The sequence below is a fragment of the Kogia breviceps genome, chromosome 4 (assembly GCF_026419965.1).
Source record: "Kogia breviceps isolate mKogBre1 chromosome 4, mKogBre1 haplotype 1, whole genome shotgun sequence".
Taxonomy (NCBI): Eukaryota; Metazoa; Chordata; class Mammalia; order Artiodactyla; family Physeteridae; genus Kogia; species Kogia breviceps.
In genome coordinates, this window is record NC_081313.1 from 160,828,101 (window position 1) to 160,845,664 (window position 17,564).

Genomic DNA, 17,564 nt, shown 5'->3' on the forward strand with positions numbered 1-17,564 from the left:
AAGTGTGCAGATGAAACTAGGCTCTTCTGGGAGTGGAAATGCCGAATTGAAAAACTGTGCCTGAAGGCTTTATGAGGGGGCAGACATGCATCAGACGAGCTACTCTCTGAGCAAGTATAATTTGATAAAGTTAGGTAGAAATTATTCTGTCCTTACAGGGTAGTGGATTCTGTTTTTCTGGTTAACAGTTGATAGAACAATGTTGGTTTCATTATGTAGTATTCTCTAAAATAACAGTTTTGTTGAGGCTCCAAATAGTAAAAATAAATTTGGGCAAAAAATAATGAGAATATTTCCCACATGTGTGCAATATTCAACACTAGGTATCTGTGAAAGAAAAACTTCACAGAGGTGATATTTTAAGTTGTTTTAATAGGTTAGTCATAATTTTCTGAGTACAAATGGCAGAAAAGGCAGTCCTTGTAGAGGGATGACCATGAGCAAAAACACAGGAGCATCAAAGATTGGAGTGTATTGTTTCAGAGACAGATGGTTCTTTTGTGGTTGAAGCAAAAGTGCGTGATGTAATTATTTCATTTTTGAAATAAGTATCAAGCCTGATTGCAAAAGTCCTGGATAACATGCTTATCTAAAAGTTGAAGAAGGATAGTTGTTCAAAGGAATTATTTAAACAGCAGAGTAAATACATAATCTAATGACTATTTTAGAAAGACAACTCTAGCAGTTATAGACCAGTGATTCTCAAAAGGGGGGATTTCGTCTCCCAGGGGACAACTGACTGTCTAGAGACAGTTTTGGTTGTCACTGCTGGTTGAGAGGTGGGTACTATCATCGAGTGGGTAGAGAGTAGGAGTGCTTCTAGGTATCTTATAGTGGAGAGCACAGCCCCCATCGCAAAGAAATATCTGGTCTCAAATGTTGATAGTGCCAAGGTTGAGAAACCCTGATGTAGATGATGAATTGAAGAGATACTTGAAACAAACAAAATAATTGTTTAGGTTGCCAATACAGTAGTGCATTTGAGAAATGATAAGAGGAACGGAAGGGATACTAATGTGTTTTTTATTGTTAAGTTGGGAAAGGCAGAGTGTTGCTAGGATGACTGCAGAGTTAATTGAGTGTTCTCAAATGAAACTAAAAGGAACCTGTTGCTTCTTTTCTGTTTTGTATAACTCATAGGAATGATTTACTCGCAAATTTAGTATAAACTAAAAACAAAATCCAAGAAAGATATATGGTGCGTTGTAAGTAAAATTAATAGGAAAAGACCCATACTGACATATCTGGATTTTTTTTAATTGTAAGGAAAAGGAGGGAAATCTCATATGTTTCTAGAAAGAATATAGAGGTACCTAAAAGTGCCAGGGAGTTCAGCATAATTCTCCTTTATAACACTAAATTTCATTAGAATTTGAGAGGAAAATGGTATACCAAAATTTCATGCCAAGACAAGGTGTCTTTCATGGGCAAAGGCAATAGAAATACTTTCAAATTTTACAAGTCTCGAAATACATATGAACATACTCATTGAAAAAATTAAAGATGATAACATAGTAAATGATAAAACTTTAAGAACTTACTATACAAGGGATTTATTACTCTTTTACTATTTGGTAAACTCAGGAATTAGATTGGATTTTTAAATTTTAGCCATATAAAGTGTAAATCCACTACAAAGCTTGAACCTGCTAAAACCTCATCTATATGTTTTTGGTTCTTTTTACTATCCAGGGACCAACACATCCTGCATTTTATATAGGATCTCTTTTTTGATTTGATCCCTTGAAATGATAATGGTTCACATTCTGCTGGAGCACTTTCTGTAATAGCTAAGAAATTGACTAGTTGGGTCATTGCCTGCTATAATTACCTTGCAGAGCTTTACTGTATGTTGTTTGTATATTCTCATCCCTATGAATGAGGAGTTCCAAAAAGAAACAGTAGCAATCGTAATTGTACTTAGGCAATGTGCCTCTTTATGTTTAAAAAAATTCATTGAATAGTCTTGAGTCCCTGAATTTTATTTAATAATGAAAGTCGAATAAAACAAATTATCTCCCTTCAAGTTCTACTTTATTTAATAACTCCTTTTCCTTGTCTGGGAGCAGAACATTTTTATTCTTGTGCAAGACTCAAGAGGTTTCATGAAAATAATGATAACGAATGAAAACGTTTAAATATCTAGAAGAGACAGTGTGGTGTTTAAAATGTATGTGAAAATGCCACTGGTATTTGTTATATATATTTTAAAACCTGAATTATTTCTTAGTGAGTAGGAGTACTTCATGAATTTTGGTAGAAAATTTTAACATATATGTTCTGGAATTTTTAGTTATTCTATGTAAATCATGACTAAACTCATTTTGAGTACATAAATCCATATATTAACTTGGAAAGTAAATAAAGCTACATATCAGTACATTAAATCAAGACAACAGAAACCACTTTGTTTTTTTAAAAAAATAATTAATATAAAAAATTTTATAGTTATATGTTCTGAGAAAACTTTATTAGTGCTTGCTTGTTTGTTTTAACAGCCAAAAGAAATGTTTAGAATATTTGCTCTCAGTTTTTCCAGGTTAAAATTATCCCAGCTATGCACTGACAAAGTCACTAGTATATCCTGGTCTGAAGTAGACCAAGAACTTTAAAAAAACAAAACAAAACAAAAAAACCTTTGTATTGAAGTACAGTATGTGCACTTTCCTGTACAGCTCAATGAATTTTCACCTACTGAAAACCCCTGTCACTAGCACCCAGATAAAGAAACAGATCATCCCTAGCACCCCAAGTAGACCCTCTGCTGCTTCCTCCAAAGGTAGTCAATTATCCTAACTTCTTACAGCAGAGAATACTTGTTTGTTTTTATTTTATATGAAAGGGATAATACATTATGTACACTTTGATGTATGACTTCTGTAGCTCCACATTTTACTATTCATTCATATTGCTGCACATAACAGTAATTGTAGAGTCATTATCCTTGCTCTATAGTGTACCCTTATGTGAACATACCTCAACTTATCTTACTACTGTTAATGAAGATTTGAGTAATATCCAGGTTTCAGCTATTACAAATACTATGTGATGAACATTCCATTAAATGTTGTTTTTGGCTAACATTTGTACACATTTATAATGAGCATAGACCTAGAAGTGGAATTCCTAAGTCAGAGTAGAAACTGGCCAAATAGGTTCCCAAAAAAGGTTGTACCAAGTTTACATTTCCACCAGATGTGCTTGAGAATTTTTGTTGCTCTACATCCTCAGCAACACTTGCTATTTTTTCCTTTTATTTCTGTATTTTCCGAGTGGCTACTCTGGGGATTATTAAGTGGTATTTCATTACGGTTATAATTTTTATTTCCCTGATGGCTTTTCATATGTTTATTGGCCATGTGTATACCCTCAAAGAGAGGTTTTTAATGCAGAGAAACATTTACAAAAGTGATAGATGGGCAGGAAAGGGGAAGAGTGGGTGTTACCTCAAATCAGGGAATTGTTTCTGCCTGGGCACAGCTAAGCTGTAGCACTGCTTCTGAAATGGGGTTGCTTCCATCTTCATTGTTGGTACCTGAAAACTCTGGAGTCTACACTTCTCTAGTAGTTGCCTTTCTGCTGCTTCAGATGTTGAAAACAGAATGACTTTGGGCTCGCTCTGCCTTCTAAATTCCTACCGATGCTTCCCATTTACAGAGCCAATTAGGGAACAGGCAAGAGAATCTTGAAGTGTCATTTTCAGGCTTTCAGTACACCACCCTCCCTCCAAGTGAAGAGAAAAGCTTGGAAGGTCAGGAAGCAAGCTGCATAACAACTGATTCTATCTAGCCCGGTGCCTTTTACCTTAGCCCTCTAAATATCAAGGAGGAAGGGAGTTCATAAGGGCTGTAGCCATAGAAATCTGCATTTAAATGTGTATCAGCATTTTCAGGCAACTGGTTAATCGATAGTTTTCATGTATATGAGCACTTTTCAAAGTGCTCTAGAGAAATAGATTAGTAAAGTACTTGCCCTCACAATTCTTATAACTTCTTAGTGAATAAAGGAAAATACACATGGAGTGTCAGTGAATAATACAGAAAATTAGGAAGCTGAATTGTGATAATAGACTGTGAATCTTAAATGATATATCTCAGAACAGGAGGGAAGAAATTACAGCTAAACTAGTTGGGCATGCGGTGGGGTTGAGCTTTATCTCAAAGGGTAAATAATATTGGAAAAGGTGAAGGGAAGAAGAAAAAGCATTCTGGGAAGCAAGAACAATGTGAGTGAAATAAAGAACACAGGACTGAGCCATGGCATCTTTCTAAAATATTAAAATTCTTTCTTACCTTGACTTGAAGTATGCTTTGGAAGAATATACCAGAATCAATAAACTAAAATTTTATAACAAGATTGCTGTTAAAGGAATCTTGGAACCACATTGCAGTAGGAATAAGAGAGCTAAGATGTTTAGCTCAGAGGGGAGAAAACTAAAAGGAATGCCTGTGAAGTTGTTCTGCAGAAGGAAGTGTAAACTTGTTTTGGTTTGAAAAGGAAGCACTCCAATCTGTGCACTAAAGTTAGGAGCATTCAGCGATAAGTTCAATGAAAAAGAATTTTTATACAATTGCTATCTAATAATGGAACATATAGCCTCATGTAGATATGACGTCTCCAGTGCCTGAGTTATTCTGATAGGAGTTAAATGACTAAGTGTACCAGAAATAGGATTCCTGCAATCAGAATAAAGAAGATGATCACAAAGTCCCTTTAATCTAAAAAATAATTTGGGACAGGTAGAGTGACACTTATCAAGAAACCTGAAAGCTGGTTAGTTTACACTTTAATAACTAAAGTAATTAGTTTTTCTTACATGTCTACTCTGCCATATACTGTCCAGGTAGAATGAAATGATTCAGTGTTCTCTACAATAAATGAGGAGGAACCCTATACTTATAAGATGCTCCATGAAAAAATAATTAGTTTGACGTAAAATAATGTTGAAAAATTCTGCATCCATTTACCCTCTTAATAATAAATTCACAGAATATAAAGTACTTTCATGGCTGTCTGATGTCCTTCAGTAAATAAATTTGCTTAAGCTCTGTATCACCAGCTTTTTATCAAAACATTTCAAATTTATCTCAAAAAATAATCTTCTTAAAGTCATATCAACATTCTTGAATTGGTGCTTTCACAGGGCTAATTTTTTGGATACATGTAATTGTAATTACAGCTACCACCTATGGGAGCCTATGGTCTAGTGAGGGAAACAAGTACAACACAATATGAAGAGCAGTGCCATAGGGGATTGATGCATGTTCTGTGGAAACACATGGAAGGGCACCTAACAGAGTCTCCGTGGTGGGGGAGGGACAGGAAAGAATTCCTGTAGAAGGTAATGCATAGTGATGACCTATAGTATATCCAGGATTTACTGGGAAAGAGAAAGAGGGAAAGCATGTTTGAGACTTAGGAAACTCCGAATGTGAGGGCCTATGAGTAAGTGATTATGATACATTCATGAAGAACATGGCCAGTTTTTAAAGAAATACTTAATAGGGACTTGATATTCAGAGTATATTAACAGATTTGGTTTGCGTCTCAAGTTTTCTTGCAGGGTCACTACGAAGGTTACAGATGCACAGAATTATACAATCTTGAGTGTGGGGAAAAAGCATTGAGACCCTCTAGTCAGAAACCTTGTCTACAATGGCTAACTGGAAGCTACCTCTCCCTTGTTTGAATGTGTTTAGTCACTAGAAGCGTTCTATCTCATGAAGCATTCTCCCACCCCCTTATATTAAGATGAAACCAAACTTTCTGTAGCTTTCACCTGCCCCAGGTCTGCATTCTTGAGCTGCACAGAAATAACTCTGGGCTTTATTACTTTGGGAGTACCAGAGTCATTTTTTGTTGGTGCTGGAATTTAAAATCAGATCTATTTAATAGAGTTTTCATTTGCTCTGCCTGTTCGTTTTAATACCAGACATCTCACCATTTTTAACATGTGAAATATATCTGTATGTCCTAAAGTTTTCTTAAGACTACAATATAAATATTGACTTTCATATAACCTTTTTATTTATCAAGGGAGTATTTTGGGGATTTGGTTTAGGCATCTTTTTGTAAAAATGTTAGATCTTAGGAACATTTTCATAATTCAGCAGGGTCTGCAATGTTAATGGACCTAAACAGCAGGATCCTTGGACCTCATACTATAATTACTCCTCAGAGTGCTTGTAATTTTAATTCGAGAGCCTAATGCTAGCTGTAATTCATTTGCTTTTCTTCTCTTATTGAAAGTGATTCACAGCAGTCTCCTGATTTTGGAAATCTATTGCTTTTGCTCAATTCTAAGTTAGTACTCCAAATTTACATTAAAGTATGGCAGTAGAGAAAACATGGTAGGGATTGAAAAAAGTAATGGTGAAGAAGTAAATATTTTTTATGAGCAAAAGTTTCTTTTAAAGGCTATAGTTCAACTGAAGCAAATTCCGTGATGTTATAAGGAAACTGAGGCCAATACAGGTTAAATGATTAGTAGTAGAATTAGAAGTGGAAAATCTGAGGATTTTCACCCTGGATGGTTGGCGTACTTTTTTAACTTGGTAATAGACCAGTAGTGTTACAATAAATGTAAACGTGTTTTGACTGTTCAAATGGTGACTGTAGTCTTATTTGAATAAGTATGATCAAGTTAAAAGAAAAGAAATCTAAATTTGAAAATGAAACCTAAATATCATATGATGTAATGCTCATCATTTCTAATTTTAATGATTTATTTTTTCCCCACCAGGGAAATCATCTTTGGGGATCTTATGAAGAACTTCTTATGGTAAGGACATTTAAACAACAAAAATTTTATAAAAATGATCATAGCATGTTTATTGCTTGGCCTTATCTGTGTTTTCAAGTGGAATGTCCAGTGTACAAAGGGCTGAGAAAAAGTAGATGGTTCTTCTCCAGGTACTCTTTTTTCCCATTAAACTGTTTTATTTTTTTGTACTACTTACCACCACCTGACTTTTATTTATTTGTTTATACCTTTGTTGCCCATCTTTCCCACTAGAAGGTACCTTCTAGGGGAGCCAGAATGCTTGCTTATTGATAAATGTCTGGACTATGGAGAATATTTGTTGAATGGATGCATTAATGATCAATAAAATGATCACCTGTCATCTATCAGCACTGAGCTAGATTGTTTCAATGAAACATTTCTGCTTATCTTCTTGGTAAACCTAAGAGGTAGGTCTCAGTTCCATTATATTGCTAAGGAAATGGCCTCATAGCAGGAAAATGATTTAATCTAGTTTATGTTATTATTAAGAAGGTACTTGAACTCTTGTTTGAAAATTTCAAATACCAAACGCTTCCTTTCTCAGAACAGTTACCCTGTAATTCAAAATGTTAAAATGCTAAGATGAAAAAAATAAACAGGAAACTTATGCAAAAATCAGAAACAATATTTAACCACAAAATTTCCATTTCAAGAGACCCCACTGATCTTGGGCAATCTGAATATGATGCAGGATAACTGATGCACTGGTACCAACTTAATCATGTATATCTGACACATCTTTAGCAAAAGAAATAAAATTTTGGAAATGAAATATTACCTAGTCCTAATTACTTAAGTGCTTATCATTGGTTTTGCATCAGTACTTGTCTTGTAAATACATAGTCCGAAACATCCGTCTGACAGGACAAAGTTAAAGAAAAATATAAATATTCTAAAAAGAGTTAATTTCCAGGTTTTCATACTCTAATTAGAGATTATATTGATCTTAGCAATTGTCACATTATTTTTAATTAAACCTTTTATTTTGAGATAATCATAGTTTTGCATGCAGTTGTAAGAACTATTACAAAGAAACCTATGTGTCCTTTACCCAGTTTTCCTCAAAGTAACATTTTGCAAAATTGTACTACAAAATCACAATCAGGTTATTGACAGTGATACGTTTAATGTATAGAACATTTCCATTACTACAGGAATCCTTCCTGTTGCCCTTTTATAGATATACCCACCTTCCTATGTTCCATAACTCCTAGTAGCCACTAATCTCTTCTCCATTTCTTCATACAGGTCTTTTCCTTAGGTAGGTTTATTCCTAGGTATTTTATTCTTTTTGTTGCAGTGGTAAATGGGAGTGTTTCCTTAATTTCTTTTTCAGATTTATAAGAAATATATCCAAATTTTCTTGAATATTTATGATGACGAGTTGCAAGAAATATCCATTTCTAAAATATTGTTGTTACAAGAAAGCTGTGTAAGTGGAATCATGTAATATGTACCCTGATGGTATTGGCTTTTTGTCACTCAGCTTAATTCCCTGGAGATGCATACAGATTATGTGTATCAATAGTTGATTCATCTTTATTGCTCAGTGATATTGCTTGGTATGGTTGTACCACAGTTTGCTTAACCATTTCCCCACTAAAGGACACCTAGGTTAGTTTTAGTCATTGGTTGTTATGCTGTGAACATGTACATGAAGGTTTCTGTGGGAATATAAGTTTTTCTTTCTCTGGGATAAGTTGAATTATATTAAGTCTAAAGAAACAAACCATGATTTTAAAAATTATCCTTTACATAGAGCCCTCATAGCACAAGAATTAGCTAAATCAGGACAAGAAAGAGAGTTAGAATAAGTTGAAAGGAAATTAAATAACTGCTTTTTATTGGTGTATGTTAGCATCTTTACTGTTATTATTACTATTAAGGCTGGTGCAACTCTGAAATTAATAATCTTGTCTTGCTTATCTAAAAAACATGAGGTTTACACATCATGTTCTCTCCCTTGAACGTTTATATGCTAAGCATCAACCTTTGGTTTAGTTTGCCACCCATATGTACTGAAGTGAGTGCCAGCTTTATATCCATACATATATCAACTTGTAAAAAATTAGAGCTTTAGTATTTCCATTAAGAACTAAGAATACCCTTCTACTTTGCTGGGGCATGACACACCAAAGTGTCAGGACATGTTTTATAGCATTTATTAATAACCAATATTCCTCTCGAGGTATATTTGCTGGCTTGGCAGCTTGCTTCTACTCATCTAACCTCGAACTGTTAGAAAACAAACAAGATTTTGCCAAATAACCATATGGGAAGGGGACTGTTCCAAGTAATCCAAAAGGATAATTAAATGTGTATAAATATATATATATACACACACAAACACAAAGATTAGTGTGTATGCATATATGTATATGTTGATATACATATATATGCATACACGTATGTTTGTGTGTATGTATATATGACTACGAACAGTAAAATACTGCTCTATCGTAGAAAACCTGTATCCCTAAAGGGTAAGATTAGGAGACTAAAAATAAGACTATGTTTGCTAGATACTTGTCTTATAAGAATTACTAAAATTATACCTGTCTTATTTATAGCCTATTAAGATAATATGGGAATATACCCTAGTACTAACTATAATAGAGAATGGGTAAATGTTTCTCTACCAGATTTTGAAATTCAAACAAAGTGCAGAAATTGCTATACTGATTACTATTTTTTCACCCATTGAAATCAAGAAAGACAAAAATACTGATTTCTTAATGCATTTAAAAAATATTTATTGATCACTTTCTTTGTGAAGCCTCTGGTATAGGTGGTGGGAAATCAAAGTGAACAAGATCCTTGCATTACATTCTAGAGCTTACATTCTAGTCAGGGGAGGTAATAAGTGTGCATGGAAATAAACGAAATAAGTGAATGAGAAATTTTCAAATATTTTACTGTGAAGAAAGTAAAATAGGGTGATGGGATAGAGTGGCTAGAGAGAGTGTTGATGGCTGTGTGGGTTAGAGAAGTTAGAGAGACTTCCTTGAACAGGTAACATACGAGCAAAGACATGAATGCTGAACTGGAACTAGCATTGCAGAAGCACAGAGTAGAACATTCCAGGTACAGGGAGTGGCAACTGCAAAGAGCTTAAAATGGGAAAGCGCTAAGAGACGTTGTTTGAAAGATCTGTAGATTTAGCTTTCTCAGTCATAGAAATTAATTGTCTGGAGTACTGACATTCTGGAGCCAGAGTCCTGACAGGCAACACTAGTCAACTGCCACACCACCATCTTGATATCACATACTAAATGGACAATAAGAACAATTTTCATGGCAGAGAAGACATGCCATATACTAGAGAATGACACAGAAGTCAACAACAGAAAAAACAGAAAACTTGAAGTACCAAATGGACTTGTGAATTAAGAAGCAAGGAGAGTTAGAGGAAAATGTAAGCATTTCAGTTTTAAAATCTTTAATAAATGAGGAGGCCACGAGGGAGAGGAGCTGACTGTGAGAAGGGGTGGTATGCGGTAATATCTGATGATGTGGTTCAAAGCTAGAGCATTTCAGAGAGAAGGAAGAGAGAGTAATTTGGAACTGGAGATGAGGCATAAAGAGGACACTCACCCCAACTCTAAGCCCAAGTGTATAAGGAAAGAGGAAGAAAACACAGTGATCCATTGGGAAAACACTATCCTCAGAGAAGATCCAGAGGTTCTTTGAGCAAGATGAAGGGAACATTCATAGTTGAGTTTGAGGATATTGGGGATTTTGAAGATGATGTACCTACCGTGAATTCCACAGAACACAGTGGGCAAGTTTAGGAACTGTGGAAAGCTGGGAGAAGGGTACTAAACAGGAGATGTGCAGAGCCTAAGGGGGTGAAAATGTGGGAAATAAGAGGTGAAGTAAAAGCTTCTTATGGTGATCTGAAATAAACAAGAACAAAGGGTATAGAGGTGGTGGTCTCATAGCAGGTAGAAGTGGTGATAACCTGTGGGTATCTGGGGGACCCTGTTTACTACTTCTGAAGGCAGTGGGGAGGCAAGGAAAGTTCAATATTGTAATCACACATCTCTCTTGCGACCACGGTTGCTGAAGTTTTGACACCTGATGAGGGCTGGTCTTAATTTGAATACAAAAAGTTAGAAGTTTATAGTGAATTTCTAGTTCATATAATAGTCATTTTTAAAGTGAAATAGTAAAAATACTTATATTCTGATCCAGGCCAATTCTAATCACTTCGAGATTACTTGGGAAGGGATGGTGGTCACTATCCCAGTGTTTCCTGCGAAGTTTCACGTTGTATTTAATCTTATTTAGGTCAGTCTCAAATTATTTTTCCATCTTTGCTTTAAACAATAGATGGCTATGCTCAGAAGTCATCTCTTTTGTATTTAATTTCTCCATTGGCTTGATTAAGTGGAACAGTTTTTCACTCTGAGATGTCTCTCACCAGGAGATTTTTCACAACTCTCCTTGTTATCCTTTCTCTTCTTTTGGTAGTCTGACAGTAAAATCATAATCCTGTCTTTTACAACATCACAGGCTGATAACAGCATGAACACACTCAGAGGATTCTTGCTCTCATGAAGCTTTTAATTTCTTTATTGACTTTAATTAAATTTGAGAGGCTTTTTCAATAACAAGAAAACAACATGTTTTTATGTTGGATTAATAGCATTGTATTAACCAGACTATAGGTGATATTTGGGGAAAAGGATAAACTTTTATCTAACCCTGGGATCACAGATGTGAAGTTTTCCATCTTGTGAATTTCTTGCTTTTAAAGGAATGGACAGTCTACCATATGAACATAAAAATTGCATCCTTTCCTTAGCAGAGCTTAAGAAGCCAGTGACTCTCAGGTGAAGCTTTCTGAACAATACTTCAGCTGATTTACTCAGTATAAATTAAAGAGTGCCTATGCTTTAAAAAATATATATATATATATATATTTATTTATTTATCCATTTCGGCTGCGTTGGGTCTTCATTGCTGTGCACGGGCTTTCTCCAGTTGCAGCAAGTGGTGGCCACTCCTCGTGGCGGTGCATGGGCTCAGTAGTTTTGACTAGCAGGCTCTAGAGCGCAGGCTCAGTAGTTGTGGCGCCTGGGCTTAGTTGCTCCACGGCATGTGGGATCTTCCCAGACCAGGGCTCGAACCCGTGTCCCCTGCATTGGCAGGCAGATTCCCAACCACTGTGCCACCAGGGAAGCCCCAAAGAGTGCCTGTGCTTTTAAAATGCAATGAGGATATTTATTAATTCAATGAACAAGTATTTATTGAGCACCTCTGATGTGCTCTGTGCTCTTCAAGCAATGAGCAGCAGTGGTGCTTGAGGGAATAAATGGTCTGCTCTCACAGAGCCTATATTATAGTAGCAGAGATAAGCAATGAACAAGTAAACTGATTTAAATAAATAGTATATTTTAAAATAGTTTTATGAACCACAACAAAAATTAAGCAGGATTACATGGCGGAGTGACTTGTGAGATGGAGGGTGGGATCAGTGGGAGAAGGTGGTCAGAAAAGGTTTCTCTGCATAGCGGACAATTTAGCCAAAGGAATCATTAATTACATTTAGTGTGTCTTTCTCTAGTTTTGGTAAACTTTGATTAAATCTGCATATTGAATTAAAGTAGCATGCAGGCATTTGGAATTAAAGCTAATGGGAAGAAATAAAGGCTTATTTTGAATAATAAATTATTTATCATAAAAGGGTCCAAATCAGGTATTTTACTGATTATTTGAGATATTTGAAAGAATTAGAGTCTTGCCATAAAGGGGGAAAATGAAGTAGATAAAGATACATAAAACCTGAGATTTGCTCCATAGTAGAAAATATTCTCTAGTTGCGCTATCCCAACGTGGTCCTCACTAGTCACATGTGGCTATTGAACAGCTCAAACAAGGCTAGCTCACATTGAGATATGTACACTGTTAGTGTAAAATAAACAATCTACTCAAAGACTTTGTACGACAAAAAAGTAAAGTATTTGTTTTTATTGATTACAGGTTGAAATGATTATATTTTGGATATAGTGAGTTAAATTATTTATATTTTAAAATTAACTTCACCAGTTTATTTTTACTTTTTAAAATGTGGCTACTAGGAAATTTTAAATTCTATATACAGTTTTTGTTTATGGTTCACATTGTATTTGTGTTGGTCTGTACTGCTCAATAGAATTGGCAATAACCCCTTAATTGCATAGAATTTATAACCTAGTCATTCAAATGAATTAAATGCTCATGAAAGATGACATGTTTTCAAATTCAGATAGCAAAATCCAAACAGAATTTACTTAAGACAAAATAATACTGAATTTATATTGTTATAATTAATACCTATTAATGTTTGGGTATGACCTGCTAACACAAAATGATCTTTGAAATCTAGTAATTTTGCATTCTGTTAGGAAAAAGAACATTCTGATTTGTGGGGAGAATTGGAGTTTCAACTAGAATAACTAACTACATTGACTAAGTTGAATAGGTAATTTTTCATTCTTCGAGACCATGTAGAACCTGAACTAAAACCTACCTATCATTTCAGAGGCTACCTTTGGGCAAAAATAAGTTTTCACTCTCATAAACGAAATTATTCCAACCAGAAGTTACACTGTTTTTTGTTTTTTGTTTTTGGGGTACGCAGGCCTCTCACTGTTGTGGCCTCTCCCATTGTGGAGCACAGGCTCCGTACGCACAGGCTCAGCGGCCATGGCTCACGGGCCCAGCCGCTCCGCGGCATGTGGGATCTTCCCGGACCGGGGCACGAACCCGTGTCCCCTGCATCAGCAGGTGGATTCTCAACTGCTGCGCCACCACGGAAGCCCTACACTGGTATTTTTAATGGGACCCAAATACCATTTCAAGCAGTGTTGGTCTGTGTAATTCAACCAGCCACACAAATTGTTAGAGAAATATTCTCTCTAGGTTGAAACAGTTCTAATGAGAAAAAGGTTACCATTTGTTGTTTTTATTTGTTTGCTTGCTTGCTTGTTTTACTCAGCCATTTCCCATGCTTGTGAAGCATATTTTAAAGGCAGAAATACTTAGAAGTAAAATATTAAACATGTAGTAGAGATACTGGTTCACAATTACCAGTTTAGTCCAAGTAGAAAACAAAAATCCAGTTTAGTTAAAGTCCTTAAGCACATAAATTTTCTAAATAGTTCTTGGCTTGATGGAGCCCTATAATAATACCCTGTCTGGTAAATATTGTTTAGAATTTCTAAATGGTAGGGTTCTTCCAGGCTAAATGGAGTCCTCTTTAACAATGAGTAACTGGCTATTTGAGGATAGGCTTTTGTGATGGAGATCTCTCTGCAAGGATTATCTCTTTTTCTCTCCACATTTATATGGATCTCTTTACATGCTGATAAACCCTTATTTATAATCTTTGCATAGTGATCACTATTACAGGCATACCACAAAGATATTGTGGGTTCGGTTGCTTTATTCCCAGTAAAGCAAATATCACAATAAAGCAAGTCACATGAACTTTATTTTCCCAGTGAATATAAAAGTTATGTTTACACTATATTGTAGTCTATTAAGTGTGCTATAGCATTATGTCTAAAAAAAGTAAATACCTTAGTTAAAACATACTTTATTACTAAAATGCTAACCATTATCTGACGGTGTAGGGTTGCCACAAACCTTCAATTTGTAAAAAGCACAATATCTGTGAAGCACAACAAAGGGAGGCACAATCAAACAAGGTATACCCCAACTGAATAACAATTACTCCAGTACTCAGTGGCTTAAAACAACAGTTTTGTTATGATCACTGATTCTTTGGGTTAAAAATTTAGGAAGGTCACAGCAGAAATAGATTTTCTCTGTTTAGAGAAGTCTGGGGCTTTAGCTGGAGAGACAGCATTTGAGGGTGAGTGTCCGGTATCACCTGGGGATATCTTCATTCACAAATCTGGCAGTTCATTTTAGTTGTCAGCTTAGGCCTGAACTTGTACTCTGGAATGGTGTATCTACATGTGGTGGCTTTATGTGTCTTGGGCTTCCACGCGGTACGGCTTCCTCAAAATGGTTAGATTCTTACACGGCAATTCAGAGTTCCACAAGTGAGTGTTCCAGTGAGTAAGATGGAAGCTGCATTGGCTTTTATCACCTAGTCTCAGAAATCAAATGGTGTCACTTCTGTCCCATTCTGTTAGTTGCAAGCAAATTACAAGCCCACCCAGATTCAAGAGAAGGAGGGAACATAGACTCTACTTCCCGATGGAAGGAATATCAAAGAGTTGCAGACATACTTAAAATCATTACACACTGGGGGACAAATCTCTCTCCAGAATGCATCCTGAAAGAAAATTATATAATTGTAAAGGTAGAAACAAATGGAATAGTTTTCTGTTAGTCTAATATTGATAATTATGTGATTTTTAAAATTACTGGGTATTGAGAGTGGTAGGAGAAATGTTCTTTGATCCATTAAGAAATGGGTAAGTATCCAGTTTCCTTGAAACTTGAAAACAGTATTTGGATTTTAAGTTTTTAGCATGGCATCTTTTTTGCTTTCACTGTAGCAATTTTTATTTTCCTCAAACTTTGTCTTTTTGATTAATCCTTAAAAGAAATGCATTAGTATTACTTTTTTGGAGTAAATAATGTAGATACAATATTTTCATAGAAAATTAACATTGTGGAATGAGACTGTGATCTTTCGGAAATTATTTCTTTCTTTAAGCTTTTGATATTGATTTAGGAATATTTGCTGGCTTATTTTTAAAAGAGTCATTCTCCTAAATGTTTGAAATTTTGTGTGCTCATCTGTTACCTTCATGTACATCTAACATACATCTCTAGGTTAGTCCCACAGAATATTCCAGTAAGTACAAAGATATCAACCCTGCTCTTATGAAACTTATATTCTTAGTGGAAATATACATACAATAAATAAGTATGTAAAAGAAAGAAGAACACCATCGCGAAGTCGTAAGTTTTATGGTGAAAGAAACATAGGGTGAAAAAAAATAGAGTGAAAGTAAAATAAGGTGATGTGATAGGACTAGGTAGGAGGTATGATTTTGCTTTATATTAGAGTGTCAGGGAAGATCACAATGGCACTATAATATCTAAATCAGAACCTGAATGACAAGACAGCTGTAGTTTTGTGAGAAGTTTGGGGGCTAGTGGTGATGAGGATGGTTAATTTTACATGTTTCCTTCACTGGACCAAGGGATGTCCAGATAGCTGATGAAACATTATCTCTGGTGTCTGTGAGAGTGTTCTGGAAGAGGTTAGCATTTGATTCAGTAGACTGAGTAAAGAAGTCCAACGTCACCCATGTGGGTGGGTGTCATCCAATCTGTTGAGAGTCTCAATGGAACAGAAAGGTAAAGGAAGGTTGAATTCACCCTTTCTCTTTACCTGGGATGCCCATCTTTTCCTGCCCTCAACATCAGAGCTACTGATTCTCTAGAGTTTAGACTTGGACTAAATTGTACCTCTGGCTTTCCTGGTTCTCCAGTTTGCAGAGGGCAAACTATGTTGATTCCAGGCCTTCTTAACTGCATGAGCCAATTCCTATAGTAAATCTTATATATATGTACCTATGTATGTCCTGTAGATTCAGTTTCTCTGGAGAACATGGCTAATGCAGGGCCCATGTTAAGTCGAACAGCCTCAATCACCACATTGTTTAGTGTCTCAACTCCAACCTCATGGGATAACTCAGTGTTATTAAAACAGGAAATGGTTTCACCTTTGCCACACATTAGCACTTCTCCCCTTGCCTGTCATGTACTCCTCCTTTTCATCAAGAAAAAACAGAACAAAAAATTGAAAAATGAAAACAACTCTTGTGTAAGATCCAATTCAATTATCACTTGCTTTTTTCTCACCTTCAAGACAGTTTCCCCACTTTTCAGAATGTTTTACCACTTATATTGCATTACTAGCTTTTTTAAAAAAAATTGTTTACTGCTTATTTTTATCACTAAATGGTGAGCTTGACTAGAGAAAATCTGTTTCTTTGGGTGTGTGTATTTGTGTCTGCCCGGTGTTTGGCACATAAAAAAATGTTTCTTTAATGTAGCTCTGAATCCAATACGCAATTTTATAATGTTAAGAGACTGCTGTTTGGTAGTAAATATTTCCAAAAGACTTCAACTCATTCAGTTATACTTGATCATGTATTTTTGTGTCTCTACCAATCCACGGTAGGTGGTATTATGGAAACACACCTGATAATACCCCTGGAACCATTAAAAAACCTGAAGGAGAGTTTAATGAAATGACTGTATTTTTCAGTCAGTGATGAAAAACAACCCCTGAATGAAAGGATTGATATTTGTTTTATGGGATTTGAAGCTTTTCTAACACATTCTACCAACTAATCACCTCCTGTTAAGTGTAAATATGTTTTCAGTGTCCTGCTATCTGAAAAACTATTCATTCTTCGGTAATTATAGGTTATCTTGTCTATTAAGAACTGTGAAATAAAAATAACAGTGGTGATAAAACTGTATGTGTACATTCTCATGCCAGAAAAAACCTGGGGAAGAAACATACTGTTTCCCCCTTGTTTTCCTGAAACTCTTGCATCCTAATGTTCCTCCTGTCTTCATCTGCTCCTTTTTTGCCTACCTTGGGTTCTCTTCCTATTTAACTGTGGTTCTTATCTAAAGTTTAAACTTTCTTATGTTCTCTCTAAATTCTTGCATTGTCATTTTGGCTTCCAAATTATACAAGAGTAGTGATGATAGTAACAACTGATAACTAGATTACATTTTACAGTTAATGAAGAAATTTCCACATATATAGTACATAGTTGATGCAGCTTTTATT

General features: G+C 35.4%; 1 protein-coding gene across 1 annotated transcript in view; it reads left to right on the forward strand.

Annotated features, from left to right (window-relative positions):
- Positions 1 to 17,564, forward strand: part of TENM2 (teneurin transmembrane protein 2) — a 3,844,234-nt gene that overhangs the window by 391,059 nt on the left and 3,435,611 nt on the right. Inside the window, exon 2 of the mRNA XM_067032280.1 lies at positions 6,743 to 6,781. The gene's annotated coding sequence lies outside the window, so the exon portion shown is untranslated. The remainder of the gene's footprint in view (positions 1 to 6,742; positions 6,782 to 17,564) is intronic.